Source organism: Zonotrichia leucophrys, chromosome 2 (genome assembly GCF_028769735.1).
Source record: "Zonotrichia leucophrys gambelii isolate GWCS_2022_RI chromosome 2, RI_Zleu_2.0, whole genome shotgun sequence".
NCBI lineage: Eukaryota > Metazoa > Chordata > Aves > Passeriformes > Passerellidae > Zonotrichia > Zonotrichia leucophrys.
The window spans coordinates 129,231,613-129,250,431 of record NC_088171.1 but is presented as its reverse complement, the minus strand read 5'-3'; the positions used below and the strand labels follow the sequence as shown (position 1 = coordinate 129,250,431).

The window sequence follows — 18,819 nt, the reverse complement described above, 5'->3', positions numbered from 1 at the left end:
AACCCAAACAGCACAAAAAGTACTAATTTATTTGGATTTTGTTAATATAGAAGCCAAGAATATTTTTTCCAGGAGTTTCCAAGTGAACACTGTCTCCTTATTGCAGATGATTTTAGCACACTGTTTGGAGCATCAAACATTTTGGCCTTCAAAACGGAAGACAACACACCAACACAGGTAATCCTTTATGTCCTGATAAACAGCTTAAAATTATATTAAACTAGCACATATCAAGCACATTGCTGGAGCTGCAATGTAAATGCTGCCTTTTCAAACGTGAAGACAACCAATTTCTCAGACAAGCCTGGTGGAGCTTGATAACTCTAGCATGGCCAAGAGAAATAAAGCTACTGCCACCAGCATTACATGGGCTTCATGCCTGTGGTTTCTAACAATACCATCCTAGCAGCCTGGCCAGAAGAAAATTTAATTCAGTCAAGTTCCAAGAGACTCTGGTCTCACTAGCAGTGCAAGGCAGCTCAATCATGAATGGAAATCAATGACCTGTTAAGATATGGGGGTTGGACTAGATGACCTTTAAGGGTCCTTCCCAACCTCAACTATTCACTGATTCTGACTTGTGATGCCTTGAGGGGCACCTGTCTGCCTCTGCACAGCTGCTCCATGCACACGCAGCCACCTCGCTCCCTGGGGCCTGACCACGCTGTGGCAGAGCCATTCCCATCCCTGGGGCTGCAGAGATGGGCGAGTTCAGCAGCTGCACTGCTGAGCTGTAGGCAGCCATCCAGCTTAGATGCTCAGCTCTTGGGCTTTCCTCACTGGTGCAATGCCTGTCCCTCAGCTGCTGCCACAGGAGGCCTGTGGGTACTGAGCAATCCTCAGACACCATCAGACCTCGGGCAATGCCCAGGGCATTCAGCTCTCCCTGAGCCCAAAACATGAACAAAGGCCCGAGATGTCTACCCAGCATCACTGTCCCTGAGCCCAAAACATGAACAAAGGCCCGAGATGTCTACCCAGCATCACTGTCCCTGAGCCCAAAACATGAACAAAGGCCTGAGATGTCTACCCAGCATCACTGTCCCTGAGCCCAAAACACGAATAAAGGCCCGAGATGTCTACCCAGCATCACTGTGCCACAGGCTGGAATCAGCATCTCATGTGCCACCAGTGCTCAGAAGCCACTCCTGTTCCCAGATCAAATGTGCAGTGGGCTGGCAGTGCTTGTGGCTCTCTGAAACTCCTTGGCAGAGCAGAGTGGTCAGGAGCTGCTGCACAAGAGGGGAGGAAGCAGACAAGGGGCCAGAGAGCATGCCCTGTTTTACTTGGAGGGCTTCTCAGAGCCTGCTCCACATGACCTTTCACGTGAGCTGCAAAGAGTGACAGCAGATGCTGGTAGCCAGAGGGAGGGAGATTTAGTGATGCTCCATTTCCCTCCCTGGAAAATTTGCTTTTGTAGGAAGAGGTCAGAGACACAGAGCAGTAACCTGAGGGAGGGTGCTCTTGCCTGCTCTCCTGAAGGACTGGAAATTGAATGGAGTAGAGTGTGCCATGAAGCCTCACTTCACTGGAGCTTTTATCTTTTAAAATTAGGTTAGGAAATTTATTGCTACAGTAGCTTAATCCCACAGTGCATTATCTGTACACATGATGGACTGGAATATGAACTAATTCTGTCAATAAAGTGACTGCCTTCATCTTGATCGTCAGATACAAGGAATTCAGCCTTCCTTTTGAGATGCTAAGCAGCTGCAGACTGGCAGACTCCCCTGCCTATGCTTCAGATTTGGATGCTTCCCACATTCAAGGCTGTCAGCAAGAGATGATGCCGTGGGAAGGGAGAAAAGGGGGGAGGAATTTGGTTCCAGGGACTTGGCTGCACACTGTGACTCTGCACTGGCCTGTGGGGTGGCACAGGGGTGCAGCCCCCAGGGACTTCTCTGAGTGATACCTTGAGCTCTGCCCGTGCTGGGGACCCAGCTGTCCAGCGGTGCTCAGCTTCAGACTGTGCCCTGCACTGAGAGGAGAGGCAGAGACCAGCCTGTCTGTGTTCCCTCTGAAGGCTCAGAGCAGCAGGGAGCTTCCCTGGCAGAGGGGATTCACCCCTGGGCACTCACAGCCCCAGTCCTGCCTGAACAGAGCAAGGGGGCTGGGCTGGCTCAGAGAGTGTGTGCAGGGACACACTGAGGGCTCTGAATCTAGAACCAACCTTTTACTGGGCTGGGCTGGCTCAGAGAGTGTGTGCAGGGACACACTGAGGGCTCTGAATCTAGAATCAACCTTCCACAAGACACATCCTCCAACAACAGCTCAGGAGGGGATTGTTTTAATGTCAAACTCTCCACATTACTTACCTACAGAAAACTCCAGATTCAGAAATCTAAATTTCACTGTCTCTATACAAGCTAGAGAAATCCAGTCAATACCATCTCTAAATGGAATCTAGAGAGTGAGTGAGCAAATTCCAAATTTATGGTTGGCAGAAACAGAAATATGGGAGTCTAGTTTCACAGAATTGCTTGAGCAGACCACTGTCTCAGTTTGCTCAACATGGAGTGTCAGATTGAGTTATATAATTCTTTCTTGATGCAAAGTTCTTTGATTTTAACAAGAATAGCTGGAAAATGAAACCTCATGACAAAACAGACTTTTCTACCTGATTGCTCAGCTGACAAATCCTCAAATCAATTATTCTTTGAGCAGTATCCAGGATAATTGGTCCACCAAACAAGTAAGATGAAATCTGGAATGTTACAGGAGCATCTGGTCTTTGGTTTTACGATATCTCAAATGTAGGCACGAGGCAAAGGCTTTTCAGCCAGCCCACAATATGAAAAGGTGAAAGCTTATTGCTCAGATCAGAGAATGCTCTAATGTTCATATAAAATAGTTAAATTATAAGCAGGGAACAAACTTAACTGGACTGACTTGCTATTTCTGCAGGGCCTTTCTTCTTCTTTTTCCTCTTCTTTTTAAAGGAACTAGTTCTCATTCAGTTCATTCAGTTCTCATTTATACAACATATTCAGAAGAGGTAGCTGATAACATTGAGAGAGATACAAAACCTGAACTACTCATGGGAAGGAGGACAAGGACTAAATTCCTGTCATTAAAAGGGCAGCTAAATATTCTGTAATTTCTCCTCTCTTGGTCTATTGAGCCCAAAAGAGAAGTAGCTGTGTTATTTGATTTGTGAGATGCCACCACCAACTCCTCCAGAAGTCTCTAAGCCCTTTGGCACAAAGAAGAAGACAGTCAGATGTCTGTCAGACTTTACAGGGAGATGTGTGGGGAGAAGTCTCACAGGTTACATCTCTTAATTGACGAACAAGCAGGAATGTTTTACAACTACAAGATATTTATAATCTCACACATTTTGAATGTAAAGGGTACAAATATCATTTTTGCTCTTCCTCTGCAGGCCAAGATATGAGGGACACTTGCCAGAACACAAAAGAATTTTCACCCCATTCCAAGCTCCCATTAAAAAACAAGTGTACTAAGTCTGAAAAATAAGTGTAGTCATTTGAATCACGAATTTGGCTTTGTAACCCACTGGGAGACTGAAGCAGAGCAAAACACATCTGCTAACACCCCAACTTGAGCACCACAGTTGGCAAGTGCTGCTGAAGAGAGATCTCAGACTGAAGCTGTAGAAATGTTAGAGGTTAAAACTGAAGTTTCTTGGCAGAACTGACCTTATATGGAAGCTCTGTAGGAAGTCTGCCTGTGCTGGCTTTCCAACCAGTACATAAGCATTCATTTTTAACAGATACATGGATGTATACAGAAAGGCTGATTCAAATCCACTTGGGTAAAATCAAAGCAAATGACTCCTCTGGGGATGTGCTGGACAGAGTAAGGCAGATGTTTCCTCTTTCCGGATCATGAATTGAAATCAGAAGAGAAATCTCAGGTGGAAGGTGGTTGCAGTAGGGTTCTTCCAAGCTGAATCTTGGGATGGATGCAGTTGTACATTTTAATTAACAGCCAGGATGCATAATCTCAAAGCAGTGATGACACCAAGGTGACAGGCATCATCAAGTGGACACCAGGCCACCCCACAAGAAGAATGGGACAATCTTAGCACTGGAAGAGTGCAAAGGGATGAAATTCTTTATTGCAAAACGCAGCATGTGAGGGACAAGTGGAAAGAACTGATGTTCTTAACTAGAAATGATGGAGCAGGAGGAAGAGCTGAAGGACTTACATAGTCACAAGATAACAGGAAAGCACCAATATGATGTGTCCTGCAGGACACAAGTGATGCTTTCTAATGAGCCTGCTGAGACCAAGCTGTTGAGTTCAGGGAGGGTGAAATACCAATGCTCTTAATGAGCAGGGTTTGGAAATATGAGGGCTCACCTGGATTACTGTAGCACATGGCCAGGAAAACACGCTGAGGAAAAGGGATTTTGGCCTGCAGTGGCTGCAGAGCAGGGCTATTAAGCCAAATAAGGGAATGGAAAGCCTGTGCTCTCAGAGGGGACCAGAGGCACTTGGATGTTTAGCCTTGCTAAAGAAAGGCCAAGAGGGGATATGGTTGAAGTCTATAAATACATCAGAGGGGGTAAACACCAGGGAAGGAGAAAAGCTGTTTAAACTGAAGGACAATGCTGGCAAAAGAACAAATGGGTATAAACTAGCCATAATAAATTTTGGCTGGGAATGAGAAGCAAATCTCAAACCACTAGAGCAGCAAAGTCTGTGGAACAGCCTTCTTCAAAGATCACCAGACAAACAGCCAAAGTCATGGGAAAATGCAATTTTAAAACTCCACAAATAGGGTCTATATGACATGGATACCTGCAGTGGACTGGGGGAGTCAGTCTGTCCTGACTTCTGGAAGGAAAACAGCATCCAAAAAACCAAGCATGCTTCTTTCAGCAGGCAGTTTTTCTGGCACAGAGGGTCACCACGAGGAGAGCCAAAGGCAGTGATGTTAAGTAAACAAGTTTGTGATATCTTTATCTTCCTCTGCACTACGCAATCACCCCCCACCACTCGTCAGCGATGGGGAGTGGCAGGAATGTGAGGGGAGGTTTGGGAAAGGAGAGGAACAAGTGCCAGAATGCAACAGACAGGTCAGGAAAGCTGGCCAGCTCTGTCACTTCAAGCATCAGACAGCACTGAGAGCAGCAATACATTATTGCAAAAAATTTAAATGAAATTAAGATTTACAAGTAACCTCAATAAAAGTCACAGCTGGTTGGGTTTAACCTCGGAGTCAAGAGGATTAGCAGGCTATAGTCCAAAACATGAAATAGTAAGTTTTATACTTTCTTCGAAAGTGAATTACAAACGTGCCTGGTCTCTATTCAGTATTGAGTAATTCAAGCTTTCTACAAAATTTCACCTCTTTATTGTCATCCTTTTGTCTCCTCTAAGGAACACAATAATTTATTAATACTATTCTTTTCTTCTGAAGAGTTCTGATGACTTCACTGAAATTACTGGGTGACAGCTGCACTACAGTGTTGACTGAACAGAGGTACAGGAAGAGGGAAGAAAGGATTTTTTCATCTGTATGACTTTTTTATCAGTTGATCATGTGCTCCTGGGCTAGCTGGGGTCAGTTTTCCAGATTCCTGGGTTGGCAGAGACTCACAGGAGGATGGCACAGAACAGACTCTCATCAGGCACTTCTTGACCCTAGCTGGGCTCAGAGGCACCTCAACCTCCTGGCAGCCATCCTTCCGCCTCAGGGCATGCCCAGCACTGTCTCAATTGTGACACTGGGAAGGCACCATATTGCCTCATGCTCCCTCCCAAGCCACACCATGACAGATATGGAGGAATTCCTCTGCTTATCAGACCTTCACTCAGATTTCAAACATCCACCTAACAGGAAGAACACAGGCAGCAGGGAGCTCTTGTTCTAGGACACCACCTTGGACTGACCTCTTCCTTCTCCTCTGAAAATTGTTTGCTTGGGGTTTGAAATAGTACTAAAGTACAAAACAGTGAATGGCACCAGGCACCTCCCCCTGCACAACAAAAACCAGCCATGCATGTGTCTGCAAGCACAGAGGGCCACCAGAGCCCAATAATTCTCTGCCATCCACTGAGCTTCCAGAGGGCAGCACCCAGTGCAGTGAAACTGGCTGGAGATGAGATGGGGAGATCAGCAGCTCATCATCTGAGCCCTCTGCTGCATTATGGCTGTGTCATGAGTTTCCCCAGGGCAAGAAAATACAGCTGAGAACAGATACCATAAAACCTAACAAACCCACCTGATGTCACTGTCTCTTGGGGGCTCTGTAATGCAGTTTACTGCTGTTCCTAGGAGAACTACCAAACCTAATTACTGGTCATGACTGCATTCCATGAAGAAGGTGCATGTTGCTGATAGTTGCCTAGTGGGAACATAGAGTAGATCTTTCTTTTTTCCATTTATAATTAAAGCAATCTTCTTTGTATATTAGATTCAGTAGTTCATAATGAAATGCAATAAAGATTCCTTGAGGAAATCTCTTACTTTTCTTAATATGTTTATCCAGTTTAATGGAGTTTCTAATTGATTGGAGGAGGAGCAGTTTCAGAAACAGTGTGCTTAAACAGACATGACGAACCATGCAATCAATAATCCGGGGTTTTTCAAGGCTAATGCCGGAATAACAAGCACGTCCCACAATGATGCCACTTTCATTCATGCCAGACACCTGAGAAGCAGCAATCATAAACCTCTGTAATGGCTGGGAGAAAAACCTGTCATTTTATCATCTGTGCAGACAAACTGAACACTCTGTGAAATCTTTATCAAAATTACCCACCAGCAGAATTAGGTAACCAACTCCAAAGAGCAAGGAACAGGGAGTTATGTCCAGTTGAGCAGCGGCAATTTGGACAACACTGATTCTTCAGTGGAAAGGTTGGAGAAAAATACAAAATATGGTAAGGAACAAGAAAAGCAAACACTGATGAAACACATGAATGGTTGAATAGACTTTTATTATCAGATGAAATAACAGTGCCTTAAAATAGGATCCCATTTGGGTTAAAAAATGAACAAAGTCACGGAACTGCAGATTAGAGCCAGGTGCTTAGTGGAACTAGAAATTTAAGAACATTTTTGCTTTTATCTGATGATTCTTGGAAGAAACACTTGTGTTCATATTTCTGAAAGAAATATTTCCTGTTGTTGAGCTTTCCTTTGAAAGACATATTTCTATTTTACTACTGAGAGCAGTTGCAGAGCTATAAATGCACAGCAGGCCACGCAAGACAGATCTTTAATCATACCTCTCCTTCCATGAGTTCACTGGGAGCCAATTGCTCAAGACTAATAAGGATTAAAACATATTCAATGACTCTGAAAAACTGTCTTAATGCTAGTCTTCCAAATCCCCTGTATTATTTGGAGCAATACAAGCACAGCAACTCCTGTTTGCAAGTGAAAAGGGAAAACTTCACACTTTCACACAGTCACGCCCAAGTCTTGCTTTACTAAACCCCACTGTTCAAAAGTTTTCAGCCAGTATCCTCATGCTTTGCAGGACTTTGATGTAAATCTGCAGTTAATATCAGAGTTCCTTATGATGGCTTCCATGTAGCACTAAGTGATCTGCGACCAGACATGACTGGGAAATTCAGGGAAAGTGGAAGACATTCCATGTCTAACAGAGGAAGTAATTAAAATAATCAAACCTACCTGAAAAGCTGCAGGCAAAGTGACAGGCAAATGTTCCCCTAGCTCTCTCAAACTCTTCTGACATTATACTCCAAGATCAAAAACATAAAGGTTGAATTCAACAAAACCAGAAGTACTGGGAGAAAACTGCATTCAGAAGTGTCCTTTGCTTTTGACCTCTTTCAGCCCTGAAGTTTTATGAGGACAGCACCTGGACATCACTTTTCTCATTGCAGAGAGAAATGTGAAATTCCTGACAGTGCTGTGTGGCAAAGGCAGTGCTGTACGTGGGGCTGGGCAGTCCCCAGGGAGCTGAAGAGTGCATTGTGCAGTGCACAGTGCTCACTTCAGGCAAAAGAGGATTTGGGAAACAGATTTTAGGCATGAGACAGCATCAGAAAAGTGGAACTTGTTGGTCTCTTGCTGAGAAGGCTAATACAGATAATAATTTACTTATTCTGGAGGAATGGTAGAACAGTAGTGGATACTGACCTATGCATTTTTCATATCTTAAAAATAAATGGATTGTAAACTAGAAAATAATTAAAACTGAGCCTCACAGGGAAAAGAGTATATACTGAGAAGCAACGTGAAATCAGCGTCAAACCCACACTCTGTAAAGAGTCAGGTCAGCAGTGTACACGATAATGTTCCTCTGTACAAACAGAGGAGTAAAGAGCCTGGCGCTCTGTGCACCAAAGACTTTTCTTTATCCTTTCTTCCAGCCATGTTCATTCCCTCCACTTTGGTCCTATTAGAACCCCACTGATGTTTTTGACAGACTGGAGTTGCCAGCCTTTTTGTCATGCTCCAATGGGCTGATTTCCTGGCTGGGGCAAGAGCCTGCAGCTCGTGAGCTCTACCTAGACCTGGGCTTCAGAAAAAACACTTTTCTATTTTTAAGGCTCTTTTTCTCCCCCTGCCGAGGATTCTCACCCAGTTATGCACGATGACACTGACCACATCACCTGTGACTATGGAGCAAAGGCATGTGGGTGCGTTCCCCAGCATGGGGCCAGCTGGCACAGGAGTTCCCTTGTCTGTGCTATTGAACTCTGCACCCTCCTGAAAAGTGACTCTGTGCCATTTGCCCCCTGGAACAGGCCAGTGGGCAGGCTGGGAACACAGGAACTGACTGGGAGCTGGACTGGGATAGGGACTGCTCTGCAGAGAGAGATTTTGCCTTCTGAGCTCTGGTGCTGGAGTTGCCCCCTATTTCATTTATTATGGACACAGCCAGTGGCCATAGTACAGACACAGCCAATATCTCAGGAAGCTGGATAGCCTGACATCTACTTGAATGTTAGTGTCAAAACAAGAAATATCAAGGCTTGGGGGAAGTAAATGCTTACCTAGGGTGGGATATTAGGAGGGGATTATGAACTAGACCCAAAGTTCAAATCATTTGAGACATGCTCTGCTAGGGGCCTTGGGCTCAGTGATGAATTTGCTGGGGTTCTGAAGGGGTTTCAGGGCATGTGCACACCAAGGAGCTGGACTGGATGCCAAGGAGGGCCAAATGTCCCCATGGAGCTCAGCCCTTCTACCTCCAAATGCCAGCCTTGGTTGGCTTGACCCTTGCAGCCCAAATGCCAGTCTGTGGGCTCAGCCCCCACCTGCACTAAGCACACCTGTTGCTGGGGTTATGGCAGACTCCAGGCCACAGGGAGGGCTGTGGTATGGCCAGCTCAGCTCCTCAGCACCCCACACTTGGACAGCTGCACCTGTTCAGAGGCATCTGACTCATCTGGCTCCGGGTGTGACACCTTCAGCAGGGCTCAGGGGATTCCCACAAAGAGGCACATGCTGCTTGTTCTGGTCAGTTCTGTGAGCATGCAGCAGTGAAGCAGCTCCTCCTCATCCTCCCATGAGGGCCACAGGAGAGCTGGCTGATCTCCAGGGAAGGCAGTGAGAATGGGATGCTCCTCTCTCTGCTCCTGCTCAGGGCTTGGGCAGCCAGCCAGCCACAGTGAAGGTGAACTGCTGAGATGTGGTGACAGGAACCCACTGCCACAAGGATTTAATTTTTAATTCCTCTCAGGGCTTCTTTGCTCCCATCCCTCCCTGCAGCCCTAGGGGAAGGCTGCTGGCACCTGTTTCTGGAGCTCACCTTGTTTGTGCTTGGCTGCATGCCTGACTGTGAGGGGTAAGGGGGCCCTGGAGGTGTTGTCAGGGAGCCCCTCCAGAGCAGCTGCTTTCCTGGGCCAGCAGTCAAGGGTGGGACACACAAGGTGCTTTGAGGGCTAGAATTGCCTCCCAGCTCAGTGGGACCTGCCTGCATCACTAGTCCTGGAGCCAGCTTCCTTGGGGTTATTTTTCCAAAAGCATCCTTTCCTTCTTCTTCAAAGGAGCATCCACCAGCAAGAGATGCTTCTTTTCAAGCTGGGCTATAAAAACAGTGGACAGCATGAGCACACTGCCCAATGCTTGCCCCTGGGAAGCAAGGACTGTCAGGAAGGAATTACTGGTTTTGCCAGTGAGGAACTAAAATTGCCTGAAATACTGAAATATGCCTCACTGCAGACACAGGGCATGCAGCTGTCCCACTCAGCCTGAAGATCCCCTCTTCTCCCCACTCAAGTCATTCTTCTGTTTAAAAATGCTATTTTGGGAAAGAAATGAATAATGGGAATAGCACTGTAAAAGCATGGGGAATTCAGCAAACAAAAGAAAAGCTGCTATTTTTGAGAATGTCTCAAATTAGCAATTGTGGCCTGTTTTAACTCCTTCTCTCCCAGCTGCCTCCCAACACCCCGTTTGGAGTGCCATCTGCAAGCCTGGTGGGAGTGGCATGCAGGAAGGGTGTGCCTTACTACAGGCTCTTGGAGCAACACCACAGCCTCCTAATAACTGGCACATGGTGAACTAATGTGAAATACTCTTCAATTTCTAATCAGATTCCTTGAATTGAGGCAGGGGTTTCTGCAAAGGTCTCAGTGTCCAACAGAAAGAATGAAAGTCAGGCTAGCAGTCACCCTGCTAGAGCTTCTGTCACCTTCTGCCATGTCTGAAAGAATTGTATTTTTCTAATTGAAGCATCACAAACATGATGTGTCCATGGTGAGTGGAGGGGTCTGACTCTGCACAGCAGCAGAGAACCCTGCCCCAGGCTCTCAGCAAAAACACCATCACTGCAAGACAAGAAACTGAATCTGCCAAGGCTGCAGATCCAGTTAAGCAGTATAAACTCATCTTTAACAAATTCACCAAGACCCCCATGGAGCAGATGTGGAGCATGTTATACTGCTGTTTCATCAGCTCTCACTTTTTCTTGCCACTGGTGTGGCCAAATTGGCCAGGTCTCCTTGCAGCCCTGGTCAGGGCTGGCACAGCTCTCCTGCCTGCAGCACCCTGTGCCAAGGGAAGGCACAGGTGACATCTGGACCTCTACTGCAAATGGTCCTGCAGTTCCTCCTGACAGAAGCAGCTCTTCTGGGCTAAAACCTAGCAGAAGAGAGGCAAAATAGGAAACAAATGTGGGGGAACCACTGCCCTGATGATACTGGAGGAAGAACAACCAAAGTCTGAGCTCATGTTTTCAGTTCCTAAAGCAATATTATTCTGCCCAAGTGCTGCTGTTCATGTTGGCCAGGACTCCCATGGATGCCATGGAGGTAGCAGTGGGGACAGGGGTGCTCTCTCACAGGCAATCTCATTTCTGAATTGTCAGAAAGAATTCTCTTTGTTTCATAAAGATGACTCCAAACACTGCTCCCTGGATTTTCCTTTCCAAGAGCAGTATGAGAAAATAAATATCTATTTTTTGTTCAGAAAGAGTTCCTCTTTGCATTCCCTCTGACCTTCCCAAGTCCCAACACTTCTGCCTTTCACTGAGTTCTGCTTTTCAGCTTCTACCTTAGTGGTGACAAAGGGGACTTCCTTAGCAGGATTCACTCAGCTCCTTCATCAGGCCCTGTCAGGAGAGGCAAAGCAAAGCACAAGTGGCCTTTCTGCAGAAGTTCCCACTACCCAGTAACTCAGAGACCAGAGAGTCCCCACAGACATCAGAGCTGTAAGTGGTTTAATATCATGTGCCATCAAACATTACATGCCTTGCAGTTCACATTGGGGATTTTGATTAAGGAAACCCTTGAATGTGGCAAGGAAGAACTGTGAATTCTGATAATGTCCTCAATTTTTAGCAGTAAAGTAATTGAAAATGAAGGGTGAAGTGAAGTAATTGAACATGAAAGCTGTGTACTGTGTCAAACCAGCAATAATATTCAAGTGAGAGGAGAACATGGTTAGACTGAAAGATGTATCCTTGGCCAGCCATAATTTTGCACACTTCTCATCCTTTTCACATCAGCCTGTGAAATAAAAACACAGGCCACCCTTCTGGTGGGACTGTTTCAGCAGGGTCAGAACGACTTTACATGAAAAGCCTGATACATGATAAACAGTGATGAATAGGATGCTTGACAGACAGATCCAGAGGACAACAGACAGTGCTTCTGTTGAGATATAATTGCTCTAATTGGACCTGGGCTTGTGAAGATGGTAAAGCTAAAGAGGACTCTGCAATCTTGCTGCCATTCTGCACAAAAGAATACTGTTGAGATAGGAAGCACACAGCAGTTGTGGAAATAATCAACAGCTTTGTGCTCACGTCCCCCTGGCATCTTGGATTTGCGAGCACAACGTGAGCAGAATATTTCTTTAGAAGTTCTCAGGCTGAATTGCTTAATGAAATCTCTTTAAGTGTTATTCAGCTGAAGTTAGACACTTCATATATGGATCCATTGTGGTTTTGCAGTCCTGAGGAGACGCAGAAAGATTGTGTGAGGCATGATCAGGAAACCTTGCTGCTCTAGGAGTGAGGGAATTTGCTAAGGAAAGAAGCCAACTTTGATCTCCTTCAGCTTTAACTTGTCTTCTCTTGGGTGATAGCCTGTAAACCACCACCTGATCTGCTTGTCTAATAAAACCTCTCTACAAGTAATGTTGGATGTCTCCAAAATCTGATCTCTTCTATTTATAATAGTAGAACAAGCGTGAAATTATTGCTCTCAAATAGCAGGCACTGCACAGGGGGTGAGTATGCAGTGTTCCTCCAGCCCTACTTTGAACCCAGTGCCCAGAAGAGAGAGCAGCCCTGTTAGCCACAGCTACCTCACATGGCAGCTAAACAACATCACTGCAGCACTGCTAACACAGGCAGAGTATTTCACTCTCCTGACTCCTTCAGACAGCTCCATTTCATGGAGTAAAAAGTCTTGTCTGGCCTCTTCTGCAGGTGCCAGAGCTCCCTGCATGGGCAGATGCAGCAGTGCAAGAACATCAGCCTGGACGCATCCTGCCAGCACACACTCAGTCAGCCCTGCCAAGGGCTCTCCTTCCCCCTCATCCCATCCCTCCTGATCCACCATGCCCCTGTGGCTGGACAGCCTGGCTCTGGTCTGCTCCCAAAGCCCATTCTCTTGACAATGAAATTCAGCACACAGCTAAGAGGCTTTGTGACACACGTGGCAGGTATAAACCTGTCTCAAAGCCTTTCAGCTCCCATGTGCAGACACAGTCAGTTGAAATGCTGCCTCCCGCTCCTTTGCAGTTCCTAAGTAAATGTGCAAAAATGCAGCTGTGATGTTCAGGGACTGCTCATGTCCCACCTGTAAACCAGCACTTTCACTTCAAGCAAGGCCACTTGTCCCTCAAGAGCCAACCTGGCTTACTGCACCCTCTCTTACAGTAATGGCCATCTGCAGTGACACCCTGGAGCTCCTGTCCTATGCTCATATTGCAAATACCAGACACAGGGGGCAGGATGTGCATCACCCAAAATGTGAGTGATGGGAGAGTCACCTTCCCCAGCACCCAGGCAAAGTGACAGGGCTGGGTGCAGGAAGGTGGCCCTGGGCAGCCATGGGAAATGGTCTTAACCCTCAGCTTCTGTCTCCTCCCACTGCCATCCCTGCTTTGTGCACCACAGGCATGGTTTCACATAAGGACCTGACCAATGCCCCAACAAGGTGGTGGGAAAAAAATTGGCCATGGAGATGTTCTCCTAAAAAGTGCATGTCTCAAGCAAAAGCATATGGGATTTGTCAAATGAAGCCCAGATAAAAAACACAAGACATGTTTGTTTCCAGGCAGTATGTCTATAATAAGCCATAGATTATCACAAGAATAAAAAACACAAGGATTGACATCAGTGGGTTTTATACAGCTAAAACTTTGCACAACACTGTGAACACATACTGCAAAAAATAGGGAACTACAAAAGAAGATAAACAGAGCTAAACCAAGACCCACCCTCAGCTACCTCCTGTGAAAGGAGGCGTGGCTGGGAATTTCAGGTGCTGGGCAAATTGAAACCAGCATTTCAGACCAAACTACAAGCTTCTTGGTTTTTCTGCATGTAAATCAGATCCTTACATTATCTCAGTGTCATTTTGTGGCTGAAAGCAATTCAGCAGCTATCAGTGCAGCCAGTCTGAAATTCAGCAGAACAGGATCTGAGCCCTTCAGCTCGTAATGATTAGATGATTCTGTGGAAATGAGTCTTATGAAAAAATGAAGTTAAGCAGAGAACTGACAGTATGTGAAGACCACAGAAGGGAGAGGAACTTTACAACTCAGCCTTCACATTTTCCACCTATAGGATTTCAACATTTGCTAAAGTTGTAGTAAGGGCAGCTTCTTCACAGTGCTCCCTCTGGGAAATATCACATTCAGCAATTCCTGAATTACAGTTTCTAATTATATTTTCATACTGTAATGCTGTCTGAAATGCAAATTTGATGACAGAATAATTCAATCCATATAAAATAATTACAAAATTACTGTTTCTCAACCCTCAACTCATACTCCCTGCTATTTAAGAAGATAAATTTAACAGCTGCAAAAGTACAGCCAAAACATAGTCTATTTTTTAAACTGTTATCTGACTATAGCTGTCTGTACAGATTTTGGCTCACCACAGAAGATTATTTCTAAAATATGACTACCAAAAACATTCCAGAGTTAGGATTTTTGTTGCTTTAGCTTGGAACCAACAGCCAGGTCAGCTTTTATTTTGCATTCAGAGTACCCTACGTATGGCATCTGTGTTTAATTGGAAAAACAACTGTTGGTTAAAATGCCAAATCTCTACTGCAGATCAGCTATCATTTAAACCAGTTGTTCCTAATGTTGATGCAGACATTAAATTAGCACAATGTAATGATTTTTAGCAGAGTGGGAACCAACTTCTGCAATAAGTAATTTAAGATCCTGAAACTCCATACTGAAGCATCAGTTCCCACTGACAACTGCCACCCTCTACAGAGGATTTTATTCCCCCCATGAATATTGCCTCAGCAGTAGCTAGGACCTTTACAAAGACAGCAGAAATCGCATTCTGTTTGAAAAAATTCAAGGAGTAGTGCTCTGCACTGCAAGGGGCTTTTAGGTTTTATTATGATTCTGGCCTAAATTTAGATTGTCATTGCCCATCAACTCACCCAGATCAAGGTAGAGCACACTGAGTGCGTTATTATTATGAGGCTAGAGGCATCAACAGCTCACATCTGGTTTTGATTTCCCTGCTGTATGCAGTTGTGTGAGAAGTGACTTGAGGAGATCTCAGACGTGACTTTAGCCAAGCTCTTTCCTAAGGTGCAGTGCTCCAGTTCCTCAGAATTGCTGCTCTGCTCTCCCTTTGCCATGGACAAGGAGTCTGGAGGAAGAGATCGTCCCTCCCTCGTGGGTGTGCAAAGGGGGTGACATTTGCAAATTACATGAAGGCTGATGGGAAGTTGGAGGGTCAGTCTGGACTCCCTAAAAGGAGGTGGAGTGTTGCCAAGCCCATGTGCATCTCACATTTTTCTCTTTATGTCAGAGGATTTCAAGCCCAGGGAAGCTGGCAGCGTCAGCTGTGGTGTCGGGCAGAAGGGGAGGGATGCAGCCCCCTTCCCCTCTCGGTGGTGGGAAGGAGCCTACAGGCTGTTTGCTCTTTTCTCCTCCTGGGTGCAAGCATGGCAGCTCAGAGAGGGAGAGATGCTTAGCATGACCTTCCCTGGCAGCTTCACACACTGCCAAGGTAACCCCGAGAGCTTGTCCAAAGAGTTTGCTACAGAGCTGACCAGTGACAACAAGAGCATGAAATCATCAAGCAGAGGCACATAGCCCCAGGATGACTCTCACACACCATTCCCTTCTCTCCTGAGCAGGGATCTGTGTCACCTCCAGCGGCAGACTCTGGCACTGCCTGTGAGCTGCCTGCCTGCAGCCCATTCCCATCTCGGGGGCAAAATGGCTAGAGCCTGGTGATGGGATGCCAAAACCCCTCAAAGACTCATCAAGAGGGGACAGAGCTGTCACTGTGTCAGGCAGGACGCATCCAACCTCAGTGGCACTCACCTGCTTCCCCTATGACATTGCCTCTCAGACCTCTTGCAACAGCACGTACAGGACCCTCCTGCTAAAATGTGAAGCAGTTTACCTTCCTTCACTCTAGGGTCAAGTTAGAGCTTTTCAACACTACCTCAGTATCACTAAAGAAAAGTATCCCTATTCCATATTTTCAAGACATTTCTAATGAATAGCTCTTGAGCAAAAGTTGCATCAATTATTTTTCTCCTTACACGTGGTTTCAAGGCATCAAATGCTACAGAATACTGTATTCAAGCCTAAATGAATGAACATGAGCCTCAGCCCACACTGAGCCTCATCACTCAAGTTCAGTCTGGGAGGTGGCAGCAGCTACACATGGAGTCAAATCCTGCAGATGTGAGGGTGAATGACTTCTCTTGAATGGCAGGTGCCACTCAGCTCAAATCTGTCCCCACACTCCACACCTTGGTCCCTCTGCAGACTTACCCCAGCAGTATAAGCTGGTGAACAAGCAGACCTCAGAGGGTGGTGGGCTGTATAAACCACCTCCCTGTCCTCCCCTGCTAGCCCATCTCTGCACTCTAGGAGCTTGCATGCAGATGGAGGTGGATGAATGCCCTGGGCTGGCACACAGCCCCCCACAGCAGCTCAGCCCTGGGCTGGCACACATCTCCCCACAGCAGCTCAGCCCTGGGCTGGCACACAGCTCCCCACAGCAGCTCAGCCCAGGCAGGTCACCGGGCAGGGACACCCAGAGCCCGCTCACTGCCCGTGGCAAGGCAGCACATAGAGTGCCAGGCTCCTGCAAACCTGGGTAAAACTCACCTGTGAGGAGCCAGGAGAGATTCCCCATGCACTGGTGCAGTGGCATCAGGTGAAGAATTTAATAAAGACCATTTGAAATATTTGAGCCCCCCCCAACAATAATGTCTTAGGGCATCAGTTGAATTGGAAAAGACTGATGAGATAACACCAAATGAAATGGTTCAGACATTTCAGATGTTTCAGCATTTATCCTTGTTCTCTGCTAAGAATGCCAAATGCAGTGAAATCCAGAGCACTAAGCCGGAACTTCCTTAGAGAAGTGCCTTCAGTTTTAATATCTGTCTTGGCTCTCTTTCTGAAACAATTACTTATGCTGCACTTGATAACATGAGAATAATTGTTATAGATTTTTTTTTTTAATCTTTTACTGCTCTGTGTTTTAAATTGTCTGGTAGCTCCACACTGTTTTAGACCAGCAGCTGCTTTAAAGAATCATTACCATTATCGATAAACCCTTTGAACTTTGGGAGGAAGGGAATAGGAGTGTATAATTAGAGAAGATAAGAAAGATCTAACATACTTTTCCAGGAAACAACGCACATGATGCTTCAGCTGTAATCTGTTCTTAAAACAAATCTATATGTTCCCACACAAACAAACTCAGCCTGTGGCACTAAACTTCAGGAGCTCTGGGATATCCTTCCCCACAACAGCCACCTCGGACTAAGTGCAATACGGAAACAGACACAAACTCCCTCTTGTTTGTACAAAAAGACCCAAATAGCATTTCGTTTTTCAGTCACTGTGGTGATTGAAAAATCATGCTGCTCATGCTGCAGTTCTTTTTTTAGCTATTCTAACTGATCTCAATGCACAACAGAAAAAAAAAAAAGAGAGAGAGAATAAACAAGCCCTGTGTGTGTGTGTGTGCTTGTGAGAAAAAGGGTAAAAGCCTGTGTTTCAGCAACGCTGCTCTCTTGGCGTATTTCAGACAATTTTTCAGGAAGGTTTTGACTCTCTCCTCTGTAAGACCATGCAGGCAGGAGTGCCCCGGAGAGGGCAGAAAGCCCGGGCAGCGCGCAGGGACCCCGCGCGAACAAAGATGATTTCAATGCTGAACTCTGAGAGTTGGATTTTAAGCTGTTCCTGGCTGCAGTGACTGCTGGCTTCCCCCTCACTGGACACACTGGGTACAAGCCCGCCTGAACCGGGCAGAATTAAAAAACAACAAATTCCAGCAGAGGTATAAAAAACACAGTGCCTAAACACCATTTCTTTTAACTCCCGAATGCATTAGCCTAGGATTACTCACGTTCATTTATATTCCTAAAGTGTCAAACGAGAGCGATATCATTTTATTCTGGTTTCATGGATCATTAATCTATATTTAACTCCGTTTTGCCGTCTACACACAGAATTAGTAACTGGAAGCCGCTTTGCATTTATCTGATAGCGCTGGATTTGTTCATCAAGGCAAACTTCCAGCCAAAACAAACAAGTGAAAAAAAAATATCAGCCACTGATACAAGCTTCTTTCTATTCTATTTTTTTTTTTTTAAGGAAAATAACCCAAACCTGATGAGAACACAAAGCAAACGGTTACCTCACGCTGCAGAAATGCAAGTTTTCAGCAGTCCATGCTCCGGCAGCCCCCGGGATTCAGCAGCGGCGGCGGTGGCGGGGATGGCTGCAGCATCCAGCGGGCTCTGTCTCTGCCGGTCTGCCGGCGCGGCCGGGGCCGCAGGCTCAGCCCCCCTGACGTCAGGCGCCCGTCACACGGCCCGGCCCGGCCCGGCCCGGCCCGGGGAGCCGCCGTTGTCCTGGCAACGCCAGCCCTGCTCCGCAATGATTTCCATGGGTCATCCGTCACGCTGCGCGCACGCCGCGGCAGCGCGGGCGCCTGGACAAGGCAAACACCGCGGGCTCGCCGGGGCTGCCCGCGCCGGCTGCTCCCTTAACCCTGTCCCTGTGGGAAACGCGCTCCTCCTCTTCCTCCCGCATCCCCAGCCTCCCGCAGGAAAACACACATTATACACCTGGTATGGTGGGGCACAAAAGCTGCCCTGCCAGGGAGCTGGGGCACCTCAGTGACACGCTGGCTAGCTAAAATTAGGGTCTTTCTAAGTGACACACAGCTGAAGTTTTATTCA

The 18,819-nt window shown here is 46.4% G+C and overlaps 1 protein-coding gene across 1 annotated transcript in view; it reads right to left on the bottom strand.

Annotated features, from left to right (window-relative positions):
- NCALD (neurocalcin delta) overlaps nucleotides 1-18,454 on the bottom strand; it is a 58,683-nt gene extending 40,229 nt beyond the window's left edge. The window contains exon 1 of the mRNA XM_064706401.1: nucleotides 18,273-18,454. The gene's annotated coding sequence lies outside the window, so the exon portion shown is untranslated. The remainder of the gene's footprint in view (nucleotides 1-18,272) is intronic.
- Between the last annotated feature and the right edge of the window lie 365 nt (nucleotides 18,455-18,819).